We start from the raw sequence: 8,609 nt of genomic DNA, 5'->3' as shown, positions 1-8,609 counted from the left end.
CTAGGAAGGGTGAGAAAGAGAAACCCAGCTCCTGATCCTTCCATCTGCCCCAGCTGAGCCACCAGGCCTGAGAACGAACCTCAGTAGAATTTCCAGGTCCACTGCAGCCATCCCAGTCAAGAGCGTGTGGGAGGGAGAGAAACCATCCCCACTGAACTTTGCTAACGTTTTAGAATTCTGAGCAAATGGATGGCTGTTGTTGACTTAATATATACATGTTGTCCATGGCTGCTTCATGCTACAACAGTGAGTTGAATAGTTGCAACAGAGATAGAGCCTATGAAACTTAAATTATTTGCTTTCTGGTCCTTTACAGAAAAAGTTTGCTGATCCAAGCTCTTGTTGACCAAATGGGTCCCAGTTAACTTTCACTTTTGCAAAATCTGTGAGTACTTTCCTGCCTGGGGGCTACTCAGTAGACAATACTAGTCTCACGGCCTGGAATGCACATCCCTGGCTTCTTAGATGCCTGGGTCCTTTACATCTTTCTGCTTTTAGCTCAACTATCAGCTTCCCTGGGAGGCTTTTCTGGACCATCTGACTCAAAGCCACCCTGCACACTACAAGTTATTCTATAGCACACAATTCCCTTTATTTGTTTCATAGTGCTTATAAAAAGCTAAAATGATCTTCTTTACATATTTATATCTTTATTCATTTGCCATCTCCTCCAAGATAAAGATTTATGGGTAAAGAAGAGTGACATTAACAAGATGGTGAAATTGGTGGTTTGTGGTTTTGGTGTCCCGTAGAGAATAGCAGTTTAGTATATATCCGCAGACCCGATGCCTTTGTGAAGATTCCAAACACAGAGGGATTTGAAGCATCCTCTTGGGCCATCCCAACAGAAAACTGCATTAGAAGGGTAAGAGGAATGGTTTCACTTTGGCTGTATTACCCCTTTGCCGGGCTGGTACCAAGGAGGTCCTCCTTGGCCTACAGTTTCTCCAGTGGGAAAAGAAGAGCCTAGCGTGGACATTCAACTTCCCGAGAATCTGGGATGGTTTTTTTTGGGGAGGCCCACTTCAATATTGCATCCTGTAAATCACTGGGGGAATCACCTAGAGACAAAGAAGTGGGGTGCGGCTCATGGCAATGAGTCTGTAGATCTTGGCAGAATGCATTCTTGCTTGCACAGGTGCCCAAACAGAGCAGAACAGAGATGCCAACCACTCACTGAAAATCTGCCAACAGAGAAAAGCCCAGAACCAGATGGCTTTATGGGTGAATTCTACCAAACAGTTAGAGAATTAATGCCAATCCTTCTCAAAATCTTGCAAAAAATCAGAGGCAAGAACATTCCCAAGCTCATTTTATGAGGCCAGCTATGAAAGCCAGATAAGAACATTATAAGAAGAGAAAACTGCAGGCCAACACCCCTAATGAATAGAAGTGCAGTCATTCTCAAAGGTGCAAATTCAACACTACATTAAAAGAAGTATACAACATGATTTAGTGGGATTTATCAGGGATGCGAGATAGGTCAATATACACAAATCAATCAATATGTACACTACACTGATAGAATGGAAGACAAAAATAATATGATAGTCTCAATAGATGCAGAAAAAATATTTGACAAAACTCAACATCTTTTCATGATAAAAACTCTGAACAAACTGACTACAGAAGGAATGTGTCTCAATATAATAAAGGTTGTACATGACAAGCTCATAGCTAACACATAGTGTTGTAAGTTTGCTCTTGAGTTGGGTGTTGTGTTTTTATTGGATCAGTCTTTATCTTGGTTATAGATTTCAGGAATCCAGACAGCAGATTTATATACAGTGAAGGGGAGGAAATCACCAATGAATGACTAAATAAAAATGCGGATATTTATTAAGAGAAGGTATGTCATTCTCTTGGATTTAGAGGTAGAAAATCTCAAGGAAATCATTACGAAACCACAATTAAACACAACTTTTAAAAAAGCCAGTGTCTGGAACAGCACATCTCTGGAGCAGGGTCATCCAATAAAAATACAATAGTAGCCACAAAAATGTAAAACCTTAAAAAATTAAAAAAAAATTAAAATTTTTCTAGTGGTTGCATTAAAAAAAAAAGTAACAGGAAGAGTTAATTTAGTATTATATTTTAATGAAGCGAAGATATCCAAAATGTTACCATTTCAACATGTAATCTATATAAAATTTGAGGTATTTTTTGGTACTGTTTTGGAAACACAGTATGTATTTTATACTCCCAGCACATCTCCGTTCCCAACAGCCACACTGCAAGTGTTAACCCAGTATTGTTCTGAGATAGGGGGAAAGAAAAACCAGACATGAGCATGAAGAGAATTAAGAATGTAGAATATTAGCAGAAACCATTAATGCTTATCATACTTCCTATCTATTCGTGAATGTGTCCATTCGTGTACCGTGGACTCCTCTGAAGTTAGACTAAGGCCATATAATTAACTTCTAGCCAGTAAGATGTGGAGGAAAGTCATGTAAGCCACTTACAAGCTTGGTCCTTAAAACCATCCCATGAAGTCTCTGAGCCTTTTTCTCTCCTGCCGTGGTGACTTGGAGGCCATGTGGTACAGATGGCACTGCCACAGTGTGGCTGATGGCCGCTCACCCAACCTCTGATTATCATCCGAACAATCAACCAGTGAACTTTCAGTGAGTACATTCGTGGTGGCAAGTCATTGAGATTTCAGGGCCTGTCTGTTGTACTAACTAACATTGACTGCCTACTATGTGAAGAGAGAATTACCCCTTGGACTTTGTGAAGGGAATATCCAGAACACTGTGGGGACAGAAGCTGACGAGAACAAACCAAACCACACAAAAACACTTCAGTTTTGTTTTGTAAGAGAAGTAGAACTGTGGGAAAAAGAAAGAAAAAGAAAGAAGAGGGCACTTTGGTCTAATGAATATTTAGCCCACAAATGTTGAAGAGACATTGGATTTAATTGAAGAAGCAGGTTGAACTTTAAAAAAAAACTCAGCTAAGATCTGCTTGAAAGGAGATGGTAATGACAGAAGGAGGTAGAAATGGAACCCTGGAGGAAATAGAGACATATCCATCTGGTGCAAGAAAAATACCATAGAAGAGAATGTTTTTGCTACAATTAAAGAAGTCATGATTTATGCGAGTCCCAGGAAAGAAATCAAATTCTGAGTATAGGTGAGATTTGGGGGGAGCGATATATGACTAGGGATAATATTATTGGCTGTGAACTTTACTTGGAGAGTTTCCTCTTATAAACTTAAGGTACTCATGTCAGGATGCCACAAAGTCAGGGTCCAAAGGGAAGTAGCCAGTAAATCGTTTTGAATACACAGGACTGACACCAAGGAAAAGGAAGGGAAGTCAAAGACAATTTGAGGACTTCAGGTGCCATAAGTATACATTTTTACGTTTTGCAAGAATATAGAATGTTTCTCCGTCAGAGGCAAGCAGATTTCACCCCACCCCTATACTCGCAAGCCCCTGATATCCAGAAAGCTGAAGCTAAAATACTCCCAATGGAAGATGGCTGGAGTGTAAGTTCTCAAGAAGTAACCAGACACAGACATACACTTGAATGAGACTCTCTTGGAAGGAAGTGGGACAAGGGAGCTAGTTTTGACCTCTCATCCATCTTAGAAAGAAACCACTTTGTATTTGTGCTTACGCAATCACCTTTTAATTCAAGAGTTTTCTCTCTCTGATCCCATTGTCGTTCTAGTGGCTCTGACAATCTCAATACACATCCTGAGTCTGGCCAGTCATTGAACCCCATGCATTATTAATAGGGATTATTCTAGAGGGTGAGCATGGGAAGCAAGCCAGGCTCATCAAATTGCTTCCAGCAGATTTAATGTAAAAAAATGAAAAAGAGAAACAGAGTGTAAGATTGGCTTCTATACTGTTTGAGACCTTGTATCATGCTTCACTCAAGTTAAATTGACTTTCAGATTTTCTAGCTACCTAATCACTTACTTATTCAAAATTATTCAAGTTAGGGAATTTGGTGTTGCTAAATTCATATTATTTTAGTTACACTGCTAAGCAGATAATATATCTGGTAATCTAGTTTATACAACATAGCTGGGCACAGTAATAAATAAAAACTAGAACTGAATAGGAATATCCATCACAAGTCATAGTGTCTGGAGACACTAAGGGATTGAACTGCCTTCTAACAGGACTCAGTGGATACACGGGGACAGGGGTTTGTGTTAGGAAGTGATGATATGTGTTAGGAAGTGAATAAGACTCAGTAGATATATAGGAGCAGGGGCTTGTGTTAGGAAGTGATCCATATGTGAAATGGAATTTCTTGATAATTCACTAATGCTGTTTATGTCCAAGGAAGAGAGGAACTGTAATTGCTTAGTCATACTTATATGTGAATTCAGTGGCTAATAATAATAAAAACATTAGTAGGATATTTACACCAGAGAATGATATTCAAGTCCCCTTGATGTTTTTTCTATCCTATTTTATTTCCAACAGGGAGAAGTTGGTAAGCGTTTGCTGTGGAGCCATGTGAGCACAATCGCTTCTGGAGAACAATAGATAAACCTAAATAAGCACAGGTGGACCTTCTGCAAAAATCAACTCAGAATGGAAAATGGATTTCAATGCAAAACATAAAACTATAACACGTTTAGAAAAAAAATTGGGGGAAAGTCTTGGGATCTAGGACTAGTCAAAAGCCTTGGATCTTAGACTTGACAGCAGAAGTATGATTCTATAAGTCAAAAGATTAATAAATTGTACATCACCAAAACCAAAAACGTGTGTCCCGTGGAAAGTCCTGTTAAGTGATTAAAAGCTAAACTAAAGATTGGAAGGAAATATTTGCAGACCGCACATCTGGTAAAGAGCTAAAATCTAGACTATGTAAAGAACTCTCAAAACTCAACAGTCAAAACACACAAGGAATCCAATTAGAGAATGGATCCCGGACAGATGTCTCACCAAAGAGAATATACAGATGGGACATATGTACATAAGAAGATGTTCAACATCCTTAACCATCAGGAGAATTCAAATTAAAACTACAATGAGATATCGCTGTGCATCAGAATGACTAAAACAGAAAACACCAAATGGGTGCGAGGATGTGAAGAAATTGGACCATTCTGTGGATGTATAAAATTGTACATCCACTCTGGAAAACAGGTTGGGAGTTTCTTAAAAAACTAACCATGCAAGTTCCACATGACCCAGCAACTGTACTCTTGGGCATCTATTCCAGATAAATGAAAAGCACGCTCGCACAAAAACTTGTAAACAATTGTTCAAAGCAGCTTTATAGGCCATAGCCAAAATGGAGATTCATTTTGGATGCCATTCTGCAAGGAGTGGTTTAACAAATGCGGTACATACCTCCCATGGAATACTGTTCAGCGACATAAGGGGACAAATTATTGATATGTGCAACAACTTGGATGAATTTCAAGACACTTATGCTATCTGAAAAAAGCCAATCCCAAAGGGTTACATGTTGTACAAAGGCATTTATGGAACATTCCTGAATTTTAGGAGTAGAGAACATATAAGTGGTTACCATGGATTTGGGAGGTGAGAGGGGGCTATGTTATAAAAGGGCAAAATGAAGGATCTTAGTGGTGGATATATGAACCTACAGATGTGATAGTTTGTACAGAGCTAAACACACACACACACACACACACACACACACACACACGTAGAGTATAATGGTGGATTCTGACAATGTCAATGTCCTGACATTATTTTTATTTCTTAGAACCGTATGGAGCCTACAATTAATTCAAACTAAAGAAAATTTAATAAATAAAGTCATTACTGGTATACCTTTCTTTTCTCTCTGCAACCCAGATAAATTGACACGGGTTCTTAACCTTTTTCTTTCTCTATTCCTTTCTTTTTTCTTCTCTTTTTTTCTTGTCGTCTGTATATATGTATGTATGTATGTATGTATGTAGTTACTTATTTTTATTGAAGTATAGTTGACATGAGATGTTACTTTAGTTTCAGGTGCACTTCTATTATTTTTTTTTCTTCTAAAGTAGACGTGATCTTCTAAAGCTTGATGAGAGCTGAGATTCAAATTTGAACTCAGATGGAGGTTACTAGCCTAGGTCACGTTCTCCATCGCAGCCTTCCTGATATTTACATTGAGCCAGGACAATAAAAAGTGTTCCTTCCGTTTCTTTTGTAGACATTCTGTGTGGAGCCCTATGGACAAACTCGTGAAGATAATTACATCTGGTTTGGAGCAGGATTCAAATAGTCTTGTGTCCTCTTACCATAAAATCATTTTAATGCCATTAAGACCTCACCCCAACTTTAAAATTAGTTATCACTGAGATAATTTCCTTTAAGGTTTGGAGTCTTCCTGCAACTATCTTTGAATTTGAACTGGGAGGCTAATGAAAAGGCATATAAAAGGTTTTTAGGTTGGTCACAAATGGTATAGATGAGTTTGAGAGATACTTTCTGTAGGATTTAGTTGATATGTTCCTTGGAAATACTATACTTCGGCTCAGTCACCACCATCAATGCGAGTTCTATGTACCTGATTCTTTTGAGGCTGCCAGTGTGTGTGTTTGACTGGTGAGGAACAGGTAGAATAGACAGAAGCCATGTTTTTTGCAACAGAGTGTCTCTTGACACAGAGAGGATTGAGGGAATCAAAGACTGTTCTTTGTTATCTTCTACCACCATTGATCATTAATTGCCAACCCCTTTGCCTTAAGAGGAGTTCCATTACCCCGGAGCTGTGCCAACAGGCTTCTGCTTTATGGCATCTTTCCTTACACAGCCGTCAGAGCGTTTCTACCATTGCACGTGCCTACCTTGAAACCCAGGTTCCTATTTCTAAGGATGAGATCAGCAAGTCAGCAGGAAGTATTAGTTAATCAAATCTCATAGAATCTGTAGCTCCAGAGCAAGTATCAATCAGGTCAAGTTCACTGAAGTTCCAAATTTTCATTTAAAAAATACCACTGAAGGGGTGCCTGGGTGGCTCAGCCGGTTAAGCGACCTACTTCAGCTCAGGTCATGACGTGATCTCAGGGTTCCTGAGTTTGAGCCCCGCGTCATGCTCTGTGCTGACAGCTCAGAGACTGGATCCTGCTTCGGGTTCTGTGTCTCCCTCTTTCTCTGCCCCTCCCCTACTCTTGGTCTGTCTCTCAAAAATAAACGTTAAAAAAATTTAAAAACAATACCACTCTAGCCCACTTTCTTAGAAAAGGGGTTGCAAATGAAGACAGTTGCCACTGTCATGAGAGGGAAGGGATTGTTGTTATTGCTTTGATGTCCTGGATCTGATTAGCAAAAGAAGAAAGAAGAGATCGTGGAACAGCAAAATGTACACATGTGGTTCTTCTTTTCACCAGAAAATACCACAGAGAAAAAGTGGTATCCAGAATTTGGGACATGTCAGATGAACTCTGAGAGAAAATGCATTCATACTTCCATTTCCTGAATTGTTATCTGTCCTAAATTTACCATTCCAACCTGCGAATTCCATATTTCCCCAGAAACCAGTGTTTCTTAACTCTAGCTTCACACTTAGGAGCGTTCGGGGCCCACCCACAAAGACCCAGACTTAATGGGTTAAGCGAGGAGACCCCAGCCAGAAACACAGTCTCAAAGTTCTCCAGGTGATACTGACTTGCAAACAAGGGTGAAAGCCGTGACCCCACCTCCTGGATCCTTCTACTCAGTGGGGCTGAAAGGCCAGGTGCTCATCAGGGAGACGGTAAGGTGCCAAAGTTCAGGCAAGCTGAAATGAAGCATGTGTATCCTCCCTGGGGTCCTACATTTGTATCAAATCCCTTATTCCCCTAAATATCCCACTCTAATGGAATGATGCCCTTCCATGTCCTTCCATTTAAATTTTCATTTACTTTGTGGTTTCGATCCCCTCCCTCCCCCCCATTCGTCTCTTTATCACATCCCCTCATCATATGACCAAACACTGGTGAATACCAATAAAACCAACAGTTCATTCGTGAGCAAAGAAAGACTAAGATTTGCCCTAGTTTTGGTAAAATGCCAGCAGCGTAGGTATTATCTAGAAAATTCTTTTATAGATGAATTTACAGTCTCCTTTATTTGGTTCCCCAGAAATGGTAATGAGGATTGATAAATAAACCAGATACATTTATTGGCACTTTGTGAACTACCCTTTCCCCTCAATTCTCAGAGCTTACGTGGCATCTCCTTGACCCTGTTCAAGGCTTTCAGGGAAACAGAATCCCAGAGATGGTTCTTTATGCTCATTGGCTGTTGATAATGAAATGCATCGTGTTTTCTTTTTTGGACAAAAGACTTGCTAATTGCCTCATTTTTAGACTGTTATTTGGATCAGACTGTTAATAAACCGATCAACAAAGAAATTTTCAAAACAGATTCATAAAGCAAGGCCTGTGCCCTTCTTCAAGAATGAAGTAATACAGACTTTTCTGGATCAAATGTCCTTGTCATGTGAATAAAAGAACATCTTTTCTGTCCACTTGAACAAATTGAATTGAATCGCGTGCACCCCCTTTTGATCTTGGCATTTTCAAAGTCATGAATAAAGCAGTTTGCAGGGGCAGAATGAGATTTCTGAGACTTGACCTGTAAAAAAGTCAGAAGGCAGCATGCCAGAGCTAACATCACATACAAATATCTAT

At 39.5% G+C, this 8,609-nt stretch overlaps 1 long non-coding RNA gene across 1 annotated transcript; it reads left to right on the top strand.

The window, feature by feature from the left end:
• The first annotated feature begins 314 nt into the window (after nt 1-314).
• On the top strand, nt 315-4,671 carry LOC125171913 (uncharacterized). Its single transcript, XR_007154495.1, has 3 exons — nt 315-385; nt 753-865; nt 4,450-4,671. It is a non-coding gene; the product is annotated as an uncharacterized LOC125171913 (long non-coding RNA).
• The last annotated feature ends 3,938 nt before the right edge of the window (nt 4,672-8,609 follow it).

This window comes from Prionailurus viverrinus, chromosome C1 (genome assembly GCF_022837055.1).
Source record: "Prionailurus viverrinus isolate Anna chromosome C1, UM_Priviv_1.0, whole genome shotgun sequence".
NCBI lineage: Eukaryota > Metazoa > Chordata > Mammalia > Carnivora > Felidae > Prionailurus > Prionailurus viverrinus.
The sequence above is the reverse complement of the archived record's forward strand: the minus strand, read 5'-3'. Positions and strand labels throughout refer to the sequence as shown.